The sequence below is a fragment of the Panulirus ornatus genome, chromosome 54 (genome assembly GCF_036320965.1).
Source record: "Panulirus ornatus isolate Po-2019 chromosome 54, ASM3632096v1, whole genome shotgun sequence".
NCBI lineage: Eukaryota > Metazoa > Arthropoda > Malacostraca > Decapoda > Palinuridae > Panulirus > Panulirus ornatus.
The window spans coordinates 6,418,822-6,433,405 of NC_092277.1; the positions used below are offsets into that span (position 1 = coordinate 6,418,822).

At 41.3% G+C, this 14,584-nt stretch overlaps 1 long non-coding RNA gene across 1 annotated transcript in view; it reads right to left on the reverse strand.

Moving 5' to 3' along the window:
* Window positions 1-846: 846 nt before the first annotated feature.
* The window catches only part of LOC139765367 (uncharacterized), a 191,464-nt gene continuing 177,726 nt past the window's right edge, over window positions 847-14,584 (reverse strand). The window contains exon 3 of the long non-coding RNA XR_011716655.1: window positions 847-1,730. This is a non-coding gene — a long non-coding RNA (uncharacterized lncRNA). The remainder of the gene's footprint in view (window positions 1,731-14,584) is intronic.

The following is a 14,584-nucleotide window of genomic DNA, read 5'->3' on the forward strand; positions in this document are numbered from 1 at the left end:
TGTTGAGTATTCCTGGTAAATTATATGGGAGGGTATTGATTGAGAGGGTGAAGGCATGTACAGAGCATCAGATTGGGGAAGAGCAGTGTGGTTTCAGAAGTGGTAGAGGATGTGTGGATCAGGTGTTTGCTTTGAAGAATGTATGTGAGAAATACTTAGAAAAGCAAATGGATTTGTATGTAGCATTTATGGATCTGGAGAAGGCATATGATAGAGTTGATAGAGATGCTCTGTGGAAGGTATTAAGAATATATGGTGTGGGAGGAAAGTTGTTAGAAGCAGTGAAAAGTTTTTATCGAGGATGTAAGGCATGTGTACGTGTAGGAAGAGAGGAAAGTGATTGGTTCTCAGTGAATGTAGGTTTGCGGCAGGGGTGTGTGATGTCTCCATGGTTGTTTAATTTGTTTATGGATGGGGTTGTTAGGGAGGTAAATGCAAGAGTTTTGGAAAGAGGGGCAAGTATGAAGTCTGTTGGGGATGAGAGAGCTTGGGAAGTGAGTCAGTTGTTGTTCGCTGATGATACAGCGCTGGTGGCTGATTCATGTGAGAAACTGCAGAAGCTGGTGACTGAGTTTGGTAAAGTGTGTGGAAGAAGAAAGTTAAGAGTAAATGTGAATAAGAGCAAGGTTATTAGGTACAGTAGGGTTGAGGGTCAAGTCAATTGGGAGGTGAGTTTGAATGGAGAAAAACTGGAGGAAGTGAAGTGTTTTAGATATCTGGGAGTGGATCTGGCAGCGGATGGAACCATGGAAGCGGAAGTGGATCATAGGGTGGGGGAGGGGGCGAAAATTCTGGGGGCCTTGAAGAATGTGTGGAAGTCGAGAACATTATCTCGGAAAGCAAAAATGGGTATGTTTGAAGGAATAGTGGTTCCAACAATGTTGTATGGTTGCGAGGCGTGGGCTATGGATAGAGTTGTGCGCAGGAGGATGGATGTGCTGGAAATGAGATGTTTGAGGACAATGTGTGGTGTGAGGTGGTTTGAACGAGTGAGTAACGTAAGGGTAAGAGAGATGTGTGGAAATAAAAAGAGCGTGGTTGAGAGAGCAGAAGAGGGTGTTTTGAAGTGGTTTGGGCACATAGAGAGGATGAGTGAGGAAAGATTGACCAAGAGGATATATGTGTCGGAGGTGGAGGGAGCAAGGAGAAGAGGGAGACCAAATTGGAGGTGGAAAGATGGAGTGAAAAAGATTTTGTGTGATCGGGGCCTGAACATGCAGGAGGGTGAAAGGAGGGCAAGGAATAGAGTGAATTGGAGCGATGTGGTATACCGGGGTTGACGTGCTGTCAGTGGATTGAATCAAGGCATGTGAAGCGTCTGGGGTAAACCGTGGAAAGCTGTGTAGGTATGTATATTTGCGTGTGTGGACGTATGTATATACATGTGTATGGGGGGGGGTTGGGCCATTTCTTTCGTCTGTTTCCTTGCGCTACCTCGCAAACGCGGGAGACAGCGACAAAGTATAAAAAAAAAAAAAAAAAAAAAAAAAAAGCTCCTAACTATAACAGGTTTTAAAGTGATAATACACCTTCCCACTCCCATCCCTGTTCATCATCTCCTATGATATGTAGGAGATACATGTAATGTTCTTACTTCTTTAAAAGGGGTGGTAGTGGGGTGCTGGAAATCCTCCCCTCCTCTTTTACTTTTCCAAAAGAAGGAAAAGAGACTGGGCTTAGTGAGGATTTTTCCCTCTGAGGCTCAGTCAACTGTTCTTCACACTACCACCCTAATGTGAGAAATGATGAATATGTATGAAAGAAAAAATGCACGGATAAACATACATGTGTATATATATACAAGTATGCGAGTGGATGGGTCTTTTTCATCTGCTTCCTGGCGCTGCATCATTACCACAGGAAATCATGATCAAGTACAATAAATCAAAAATAAATGATATTTGATTTATTCCCTTCAGGATATCCCAACAAAGGGTGGCCATGGCACAACAGTCTCCACTTAACCCTGTCCTTACATGCCTCACTCATATACACCATTCCTCATGCTCTTCCACTATTTCTCTCCCTCCTGTATTCCTCCAGCCTATTTGCCCATGTCACAGGTGGTCTTCCACTTACACCGACCACTTTAATTGTACTATCATACACTCCACTTGTAAACTCCCTGTCTTGCATTCTTTCCACATGCCCAAACTACCTCAAAGCATTACATTTCACCCATTCTTTTATTTTATTATACTTTGTTGCTGTCTCCTGCGTTAGCGAGGAAGTGCAAGGAAACAAATGAAAGAATGGTCCGACCCACCCACATACACACATGTCCACACATGCACATATACATATCTATACATTTCCATGTATACATATATATACATACACAGACAAATACATATATACACAAGGAAACAAGTTTAAGTTTAGCATATACAGAAAACCCACCAATGTATGCTCATATATCCATTATTACTCATCTCAACATGACAGAGTTAAATTATCATCATTTCAATCTATGTTCCTTAGGGCATTACCTATTTGCAGTACAGAGTTTATTCATGATGAGTTTGAGAAGATATATTCTATTGGATCTAAGTTAAAGTACCCTAGATCTTTCATTGATATATTCCTTAAGTTAGCAAAGAAATTATTTTATAGAGTTGAGCCCAAACCTCCCATTGACACCAAGAATCTTTTAGTTCTCCCTTTTAATAATAATTTCACTTTGCTTCCCATGTTGCTTAAATCCTTTAATGTAAATGTTGCCTTTAGCAACAATAATACTATAAAGAATATCTTAATTAGGAATTCACCAGAAAATTCTCTTGGATGCATCTATAAAGAGCTTTGTGGAAACTATGATAAATTTTATGTTGGTCAGACTGGTAAGGATCTTTCTGTTAGACTTAAGCAACATAAATATAGTATAAGAATGGGACAAGAATCAAATGCCTTGTTTAATCACGTCAAAAACTATGATCATTGTATTGACTGGAGTAACGCCATCTCAGTTATTAACTCTAACTCTATTACCAAGAGAAATATCATTGAATCTTCTATTATTAAATACACAACGAATTATAATCTTAATATTAGTGATGGTCTGTACAAATTAGATAACTTTATTGTTGATAAAATTTGTAAAATGATAAGTTTATGAATGCTCGTTGTATGTTTTGGACAGTCACATGTTTACCAAATGGCGTCCTAGCTTCGTCTCTTTGATGTATATCAACTGACTGTTATATTTCTCTCTTGTGTCTCCCCTGATGATGTGATTATTACACGAATGTGCACTTGGGAACTTTTCATGTTTCATTTTCCCCGTGGACTCATACGAATACACATATACATAATTCATACTTGCTACCCTTATTCATTCCCGTCGCCACCCCGCCACACATGAAATGACCCCCCTCCCTCCACACACGTGCGAGGTAGCACTAGGAAAAGATAACAAAGGCCATATTCAGTCACACTCAGTCTCTAGTTGTCAGGTATAATGCACCAAAACCACAGCACCCTACCCACATCCATGCCCCACAGAACTTTCTATGGTTTACCCCAGATGCTTCACATGCCCTGGTTCAATCCATTGACAGCATGTCAACCCTGGTATACCACATCATTCCAGTTCACTCTATTCCTTACACGCCTTTCACCATCCTGCATGTTCAAGCCCCAATCGCTCAAAATCTTTTACATTCCATCCCTCTACCTCCAATTTGATCTCCCACTTCTCGTTCCCTCCACCTCTGACACACATGTCCTGTTTGTCAATCTTTCCTCACTCATTCTCTCCATATGACCAAACCATTTCAATTCACCCTCTTCTACTCTCTCAACCACACTCTTTATATTACCACACATCTCTCTTACCCTTTCATCACTTAATCAAACCACCTCCCACCACATATTGTCCTAAAACATCTCATTTTTAACACAGTCACCCTCCTCCGCACAACCCTATCTATAGCCCACACCTCGCAGCCATATAACATTGCTGGAACCACTATTCCTTCAAAAATACCCATTTTTGCTTTCTGAGATAATGTTCTCGCCTTCCACACATTTTCAGTGCTCCCAGAAACTTCCCCCCTCCCCCACCCTATGACACTTCCACTTCCATGGTTGCATCCACTGCCAAATCCACTCCCAGATATCTGAAATACTTCACTTCCTCCAGTTTTTCTCCATTCAAACTTTCCTGCCAATTGACTTGTCCCTCAACCCTTCTGTACCTAATAACCTTGCCCTTATTCACATTTACTCTCAGCTTTCCTCTTTCACACACTTTACCAAACTCAGTCACCAGCTTCTGCAGTTTATCACTCGAATCAGCCACCAGCACTGTATCATCAGCGAACAACAACTGACTCACTTCCCAAGCCCTCTCATCCACAACAGACTGCATACTTGCCCCTCTCTCCAAAACTCTTGCATTCACCTCCCTAACAACCCCATACATAAATTAAACAACCATGGAGACATCACACACCCCTACCGCAAACCATCATTCATTGGGAACCAATCACTTTCTTCTCTTCCTACACGTACACATGCTTTACATCCTCGATAAAAACTTTTCAATGCTTCTAGCAACTTGCCTCCCACCCCATATACTCTTAATACCATCCACAGAGCATCTCTATCAATCCTATCATATGCCTTCTCCAGGTCTATAAATGTTACATACAAATCCATTTGCTTTTCTAAGTATTTCTCACATACATTCTTCAAAGCAAACACCTGATCCACACATTCTCTACCACCTCTGAAACCACACTGCTCTTCCCCAATTTGATGCTCTGTACATGCCTTCACCCTCTCAATCAATACCCTTCCACATAATTTCCCAGGAATACTCAACAAACTTATACCTCTGTAATTTCAACATTCACCTTTATCCCCTTTGCCTTTGTACAATGGCACTATGCATGCATTCCGCCAATCCTCAGGCACTTCACCATGAGACATACATACATTAAATATCCTTACTAACTGGTCAACAACACAGTCACCCCCTTTTTTAATAAATTCCACTGCAATACCATCCAAACCCGCCGCCTTGTCGGCTTTCATCTTCCGCAAAGCTTTCACTACCTCTTCTCTTTTTACCAAATCATTCTCCCTGACCCTTCCACTTCGCACACCACCTCAGCCAAAACATCCTATATGTGCCACTCTATCATCTAACACATTCAACAAACCTTCAAAATACTCACTATATCTCATCACATCACCATTATTTGTTATTACCTCCCCATTAGCCCCCTTCACCAATGTTCCCATTTGTTCCCTTGTCTTACGCACTTTATTTACCTCCTTCCAAAACATCATTTTATTCGCCTTAAAATCTAATGATACTCTCTCACCCCAACTCTCATTTGCCCTCTTTTTCACCTCTTGCACCATTCTCTTGACCTACTGCCTCTTTCTTTTATACATCTCCCAGTCATTTGTACTATTTCCCTGCAAAAATCATCTAAATGCCTCTCTCTTCTCTTTCACTAATAATCTTACTTCTTCATCCCACCACTCACTACCCTTTCTAATCTGCCCACCTCCCACACTTCTCATGCCACAAGTATCTTTTGCACAAGCCATCACTTTTCCCCTAAATACATCCCATTCCTCCCCCACTCCCCTTGCGCCCTTTGCTCTCACCTTTTACCATTCTGCATTCAGTCTCTCATGGTACTTCCTCACACAAGTCTCCTTCCCAAGCTTATTACTCTCACCACTCTCTTCACCCCAACATTCTCTCTTCTTTTCTCAAAACCTCTACAAATCTTCACCCATTCTACCACCCCATAATTTAACCCCTTTGCATTCCCTGGCATACCACATCTCACATACACCCCTAATTTCTTTCTTCATTCCATCCAGTCACACCACATGCTCTTCTGAAATAGCTCATTTTACATTCATGTTTCAACTGCACATGTCTGGGCTGGGAGGACTATGCTGTACTTTAATCCTCTCTTCACTTCCAAACTTACACCTCTAACCTTCATTAAGGGACACAATGACTCTTGTACCCTGTAGTGCTCGCTCCCTTGTCTCTCCTTCCCTATCACCAAACTCACCCAAGATAGCTTCTAGGCACTTAGATTCTCTCACTTTTTCCAGTCTTTCTCCACACATATCCAAAACACAATTCTTTACCCTTCCTTCTTTCATTTTATATGATTTTACAAAGTCGATACTTTCAACGTTTCCTTTGAAACACTTTTACTATACTTTTACTTGCATTTAATCTTCAATCACCTATACTTACACACATCATTAAACACACTTATAACCTTCTGCAACTCCTCTTCACTCTCAGCAAACAACACAGCATCATCTACAAACAGGATTGCCACTAGCCACCATATCTCACCACCACACTCCATCTCTGCACCCTTTTCCTTAGTTTTGCTTTCATTTTTCTTATCACTCCATCCATCCATATGCTAAAAAGCCATGGCAATATCACACAGCCCTTCCTCACACCTACAAGTACCCCACAACTTTCACTCAACTCTCCATCCACTCTTACACATACATTTACTCCTCCATAGAAGGCTTTCACACCATCCGACAGTTGTCCCCCTATCCCATACATCCTCAACACACCCCATGAAGCATTCCGCTTGACTATGTCTTATGCTTTCTCCAGATCCATAAAAGCTGCAATACAACGTCTTACCTTTCACTGAACACTTTTTTACAGTCATCTTTACAACAAAAATCTGATCCACACATCCCCTACCTTTCCTAAACCAACTTGCTCTTTACTTATTATGTATTTAGTCACTTCCATCACTCTATCAATTAACATTCTTGCATATACTTTTCCTAGTTATACTTTACAAACTTATTCCCCTTTATGCACAGGGTCAGCATCCTTGGTCAGTTTAACAAAATGATTTTACCTGTGACTTTCCCTATCTGGACAAGTTATAATATTTTGAGTCCTCATTATGGATTCCAAGAATAATCGGTCCCTTGTCGTAAGTTCAGTCCTGCCAAATGTATGTTAAATCTACTGATAAAGGGGCTTCAGTGAAAATAAAGTGATGAATATGTATTTGAATGTCCACTATCTATAACTTAAAGAAGATCCTGCAGAAAATAGTAAAATTCTTGACTGAAAATGACTCTTAATTGAGGTATGCATTCATCCAGTTATTAATCTATTGTACCAAATCAGTGTCTCAACAGAAAATCAATACTGTACTGTACTGTAATAGAAAGGAAAATTATCCTACACTCGCCAGTAACAGATACCTTACTGCACTCCTTCCTGCCTTTAGACCACCAACTATGAAGTTGTCAGTCCCACATTTACCTATCTGTATACTCTACCCAGCTACAGTATTAGTGTATTTATTTGGTTTAAGAACCTTATAGTTTCACTAGTGCTTTGTTTAATTTCAGTACTGTACTCCTCTATATCTTAGTAATGTACATATCAACCATTTCTATATGCATTTTTAACGGAAGTGTTCCAACAGACTTATCCTTTCATTTCCATTTTTTCAGATATACATATGTGCAAATTAACAAAACATTTCATTACAAACAAAATAATTTCTTTAAATACTACACTGTGTTCCTTACAATTTAAACAAAGTGGATGATAATGTTAGTATGAGAATGCTATGATTTAATGACTATTTCTAGTAACGAAATTAGCTTGCATGACTTTACTGTCTGCTCAACCTTAAAAATCCTTGGAAATGTTCATCATCTATACCACAGAAAAATTTTCAATCCAGCAATTGTTGATCCAACCAATCAGAACTAAATACATTTCATTGTCGCTGTCTCCCGCGTTAGCGAGGTAGCGCAAGGAAACAGACGAAAGAATGGCCCAACCCACCCACATACACATGTATATACATACACGTCCACACACGCTCATACACATACCTATACATCTCAACGTATATATATACATACACACACACAGACATATACATATATACACATGTACATAATTCATACTGTCTGCCTTTATTCATTCCCATCGCCACCCCGCAACACATGAAATAACAACCCCCTCCCCCTTCATGTGCGCGAGGTAGCACTAGGAAAAGACAACAAAGGCCACATTCGTTCACATTCAGTCTCTAGCTGTCATGTAATAATGCACCAAAACCACAGCTCCCTTTCCACATCCAGGCCCCACAGAAGTTTTCATGATTTACCCCAGACGCTTCACATGCCCTGGTTCATTCCATTGACAGCATGTCGACCGCGGTATACCACATCGTTCAAATTCACTGTATTCCTTACAAGCCTTTCACCCTCCTGCATGTTCAAGCCACGATCACTCAAAATCTTTTTCACTCCATCTTTCCACCTCCAATTTGGTCTCCCACTTCTCCTCGTTCCCTCCACTGCTGACACATATATCCTCTTGGGCAATCTTTCCTCTCTCATTCTCTCCATGTGACCAAACCATTTCAAAACACCCTCTTCTGCTCTCTCAACCACACTCTTTTTATTACCACACATCTCTGTTACCCTTTCATTGCTTACTCGATTACACCACCTCACACCACATATTGTCCTTAAACATCTCATTTCCAGCACATCCACCCTCCTCTGCACAACTCTATCTATCGCCCACGCCTCGCAACCATATAACATTGTTGGAACCACTATTACTTCAAACAAACCCATTTTTGCTTTCCGAGATTATGTTCTTGACTTCCACACATTCTTCAATGCTCCCAAAACTTTCGCTCCCTCTCCCACCCTATGATTCACTTCCCCTTCCATGGTTCCATCCGCTGCCATATCCACACCCAAATATATAAAACACTTCACTTCCTCCAGTTTTTCTCCATTCAAACTTACCTCCCAATTGACTTGTCCCTCAACCCTACTGTACCTAATAACCTTGCTCTTATTTACATTTACTCTCAGCTTTCTTCTTTCACACACTTTACCAAACTCAGTCACCAGCTTCTGCAGTTTATCACATGAATCAGCCACCAGGACTGTATCATCAGCGAACAATTGACTCACTTCCTAAGCTCTCATCCACAACAGACTGCATACTTGCCCCTCTTTCCAAAACTCTTGCATTCATCTCCATAACAACCCCATCCATAAACAAATTAAACAAACATGGAGACGTCACACACCCCTGCTGCAAACCTACATTCACTGAAAACCAATCACTTTCCTTTCTTCCTACACATACACATGCCTTACATCCTTGGTAAAAACTTTTCACTGCTTCTAACAACCTGCCTCCCACACCATATATTCTTAATACCTTCCACAGAGCATCTCTATCAACTCTATCATATGCCTTCTCCAGATCCATAAATGCTACATACAAAACCATTTACTTTTCTAAATATTTCTCACATACATTCTTCAGAGCAAACTCCTGACCCACACATCCTCTACCACTTTTGAAACCACACTGCTCCTCCCCAATCTCATGCTCTGTACATGCCTTCATTCCTCTCAATCAATACCCTCCCTTATAATTTCCCAGGAATACTCAACAAACTTATACCTCTGTAATTTGAGCACTCACTTTTATTCCCTTTGCCTTTGTACAATGGCACTATGCAAGCATTCTGCCAATCCTCAGGCACCTCACCATGAGTCATACATACATTAAATAACCTTACCAACATGTCAACGTATTAATACAGTCACCCCCTTTTTTAATAAATTCCACTGCAATACCATCCAAACCTGCTGCCTTGCTGGCTTTCATCTTCTGCAAAGCTTTTACTACCTCTTTTCTGTTTACCAAATCATTCTCCCTAACCCTCTCACTTTGCACACAACCTCGACCAAAACAACCTATATCTGCCACTCTGTCATCAAACACATTCAACAAACCTTCAAAATACTCACTCCATCTCCTTCTCACATCACCACTACTTGTTATCACCTCCCCATTAGCCCCCTTCACTGAAGTTCCCATATGTTCCCTTGTCTTATGCACTTTATTTACCTCCTTCCAAAACATCTTTTTATTCTCCCTAAGATTTAATGATAGTCTCTCACCCCAACTCTCATTTGCCCTCTTTTTCACCTCTTGCACCTTGACCCCCTGCCTCCTTCTTTTATACATCTCCCAGTCATTTGCATTATTTCCCTGCAAAAATAGTCCAAATGCCTCTCTCTTCTCTTTCACTAGTAATCTTACTTCTTCATCCCACCACTCACTACCCTTTCTAATCTGCCCACCTCCCACGCTTCTCATGCCACAAGCATCTTTTGCGCAAGCCATCACTGCTTCCCTAAATACATCCCATTCCTCCCCCACTCCCTTTACGTCCTTTGTTCTCACCTTTTTCCATTCTGTACTCAGTCTCTCCTGGTACTTCCTCACACAAGTCTCCTTATGAAAAAAATACATATATGTGCTGAGAGGGGCAGCTGGAGGGATGTCTGATCACTATCTTATGGAGGCAAAGGTGAAGACTTGTAAAAGTTTTCAGAAGAAGAGAGAACAGAGTGGTGAGAGTAAGCGAGCTTGGAAAGGAGACTTCTGTGAGAAAGTACCAGGAGAGAAAAGGTGAGAGCAAATGACATTAGGGGGGAGGGGGAGGAAAGGAATTTTTATTTAGGGAAACACAGATAGCTTGTGCAAAAGATACATGTGGTATGAGAAAGGTGGGAGGCAGGCAGATTAGAAAGGGTAGTCAGTGGTGGGATGAAGAAGTAAGGTTGCTAGTGAAAGACAAGAGAGAGGTGTTTGGACAATTTTTGCAGGGAAACAGTGCAAATGAATGGGATATGTATGTAAAGTGGCAAGAGGTCAACAGAAAGATGGAAGAGGTGAAAAAGAGGGCAAATAAGAGTCGGAGTGAGAGAGTATCATTATATTTAAGAGAATATAAAAAGATGTTTTGGAAGGAGGTAAATAATGTGCATAAGACAAGAGAACAAATGGGAACATCAGTGAAGGGGGCAAATGGGGAGGTAACAACAAGTTGTGAAGTGAGAAGGAGATGCAGCAAGTATTTTGAAGGTTTGTTGAATGTTTGATGATAGAGTGGCAGATATAGGGTGTATTGGTTGAGGTGGTGTGCGAAGTGAGAGGGTCAGAGAGAATGGTTTGGTAAACAGAGATGCAGTAAAAGCTTTGCGGAAGATAAAAGCCAGCAAGGGCAGCCGGTTTGGATGGTATTGCAGTGGAATTTATTGAAAAAGTGGGTGACTGTGTTGTTGATTGGTAGGTAAGGATATCAGAAGTATGTATGGATCACGGTGTAGTGCCTGAGGATTGGCAGAATGCATGCATAGTCCCAATGTATAAAGACAAAGGGGATAAAGGTAAGTATTCAAATTACTGATACTTAAGTTTTTTGAGTAATCCTTGGAAATTATATGGAAGGGTATTGACTGGGAGGGTAAAGGCATGTACAGAGCATCAGATTGGGGAAGAGCACTGTGGTTTCAGAAGTGGCAGATGATAAATGGATCAGGTGTTTGCTTTGAAGAAATGTGAAAAATACTTAGAAAACAGATGGATTTGTATGTAGCATTTATGCATCTCCAGACAGCATATGACAGGAGTGATAGAGATGCTTTGTGGAAGGTTTTAAGAGTATATAGTGTGGGAGGTAAGTTGCTAAAAGCAGTGAAAAGTTTTACCAAGGATGTAAGGCATGTGCACAAGTAGGAAGAGAGGAAAGTGATTAGTTCCCAGTGAATACAGATTTGTGGCAGGGGTGTGGAATGTCCCCATGGTTGTGTAATTGTTTATGGATGGGGTGGCTAAAGAAGTGAATGCGAGAGTTTTGGAGATAGGGGGAAATATGCAGTCTGTTGTGGATGAGAACTTGAAAAGTGATTCAGTTGTTGTTCGGTGATGATACAGCATATGGTGATGATACAGTATATGGTGGCTGATTCGGGTGAGAAACTGCAGAGGATGGTGACTGAGTTTGGTAAAGTGTGTGAAAGGAGAAAGTTGAGAGTAAATGCGAATAAGAGCAAGGTTAGGTGGAAGGATGGGGGTGAAAAAGATTTTGAGCAATTGGGGCCTGAACATACAGGAGGGGGAAAGACGTGCAAGGAAAAGAGTGAATTATAATGATAAGTTATACGAGGGTCGATGTTGTGTCAATGGATTAAACCAGGGCATGTGAAGTGTCTGGGGTAAACCATAGAAAGGTCTGTGAGTCCCGAAATTGGAAAGGGAGCTATGGTTTCGGTGCATTGCATATGACACCTAGAGATTGAGTGTGAATGAATGTGGCCTTTTTGTCTTTTTCCGGTTATACCTCACTGGAGGGAGGGGAGAATGCTATTTCCTGTGTGGCGGAGTGGCAATGGAAATGGATGAAGGCAGCAAGTATGAGTATTTACATGTGTATGTCTGTGTATTTATATGTATACTTTGAAATGTATACGTATGTATAGGTGCATGTACGGGTGTTCATGCATATTTTCATATGTATGGGTGTTTATGTACATATATATATATATGGGGAGGTGTTAACAAGTAGTGGTGATGTGAGAAGGAGATGGAGTGAGTATTTTGAAGGTTTGTTGAATGTGTTTGATGATAGAGTGGCAGATATAGGGTGTTTTGGTCGAGGTGGTGTGCAAAGTGAGAGGGTTAGGGAAAATGATTTGGTAAACAGAGAAGAGGTAGTGAAAGCTTTGCGGAAGATGAAAGCCGGCAAGGCAGCAGGTTTGGATGGTATTGCAGTGGAATTTATTAAAAAAGGGGGTGACTGTATTGTTGACTGGTTGGTAAGGTTATTTAATGTATGTATGACTCATGGTGAGGTGCCTGAGGATTGGCGGAATGCGTGCATAGTGCCATTGTACAAAGGCAAAGGGGATAAGAGTGAGTGCTCAAATTACAGAGGTATAAGTTTGTTGAGTATTCCTGGTAAATTATATGGGAGGGTATTGATTGAGAGGGTGAAGGCATGTACAGAGCATCAGATTGGGGAAGAGCAATGTGGTTTCAGAAGTGGTAGAGGATGTGTGGATCAGGTGTTTGCTTTGAAGAATGTATGTGAGAAATACTTAGAAAAGCAAATGGATTTGTATGTAGCATTTATGGATCTGGAGAAGGCATATGATAGAGTTGATAGAGATGCTCTGTGGAAGGTATTAAGAATATATGGTGTGGGAGGAAAGTTGTTAGAAGCAGTGAAAAGTTTTTATCGAGGATGTAAGGCATGTGTACGTGTAGGAAGAGAGGAAAGTGATTGGTTCTCAGTGAATGTAGGTTTGCGGCAGGGGTGTGTGGTGTCTCCATGGTTGTTTAATTTGTTTATGGATGGGGTTGTTAGGGAGGTAAATGCAAGAGTTTTGGAAAGAGGGGCAAGTATGAAGTCTGTTGGGGATGAGAGAGCTTGGGAAGTGAGTCAGTTGTTGTTCGCTGATGACACAGCGCTGGTGGCTGATTCATGTGAGAAACTGCAGAAGCTGGTGACTGAGTTTGGTAAAGTGTGTGGAAGAAGAAAGTTAAGAGTAAATGTGAATAAGAGCAAGGTTATTAGGTACAGTAGGGTTGAGGGACAAGTCAATTGGGAGGTGAGTTTGAATGGAGAAAAACTGGAGGAAGTGAAGTGTTTTAGATATCTGGGAGTGGATCTGGCAGCGGATGGAACCATGGAAGCAGAAGTGGATCATAGGGTGGGGGAGGGGGCGAAAATTCTGGGGGCCTTGAAGAATGTGTGGAAGTCGAGAACATTATCTCGGAAAGCAAAAATGGGTATGTTTGAAGGAATAGTGGTTCCAACAATGTTGTATGGTTGCAAGGCGTGGGCTATGGATAGAGTTGTGCGCAGGAGGATGGATGTGCTGGAAATGAGATGTTTGAGGACAATGTGTGGTGTGAGGTGGTTTGATCGAGTGAGTAACGTAAGGGTAAGAGAGATGTGTGGAAATAAAAAGAGCGTGGTTGAGAGAGCAGAAGAGGGTGTTTTGAAGTGGTTTGGGCACATGGAGAGGATGAGTGAGGAAAGATTGACCAAGAGGATATATGTGTCGGAGGTGGAGGGAGCAAGGAGAAGAGGGAGACCAAATTGGAGGTGGAAAGATGGAGTGAAAAAGATTTTGTGTGATCGGGGCCTGAACATGCAGGAGGGTGAAAGGAGGGCAAGGAATAGAGTGAATTGGAGCGATGTGGTATACCGGGGTTGACGTGCTGTCAGTGGATTGAATCAAGGCATGTGAAGCGTCTGGGGTAAACCATGGAAAGCTGTGTAGGTATGTATATTTGCGTGTGTGGACGTATGTATATACATGTATATGGGGGGGGTGGGCCATTTCTTTCGTCTGTTTCCTTACGCTACCTCGCAAACGCGGGAGACAGCGACAAAGCATAAAAAAAAAAATATATATATATATGTGTATATGAGTGGTTGGGCCATTCTTCATCTGTTTCCTTGCACTACCTTGCTGATGCGGGAAACAGCGATTAAGTATAATAAAAAAATACATAAATGTAAATAAATATAAATGGATGTGTTGAAAATTAAATGTTTGAGGACAATATGGGGGGTGAGGTGGTTTGATCAAGTAAGTAATGAAAGGGTGGGAGAGGTGTGTGGTAGAAGAAGTGTGGTTTAGGGAGCAGAAGAGGGTGTGTTGAAATGGTTTGGAAACATGGAGAGAATGAGTGAGAAGGGGT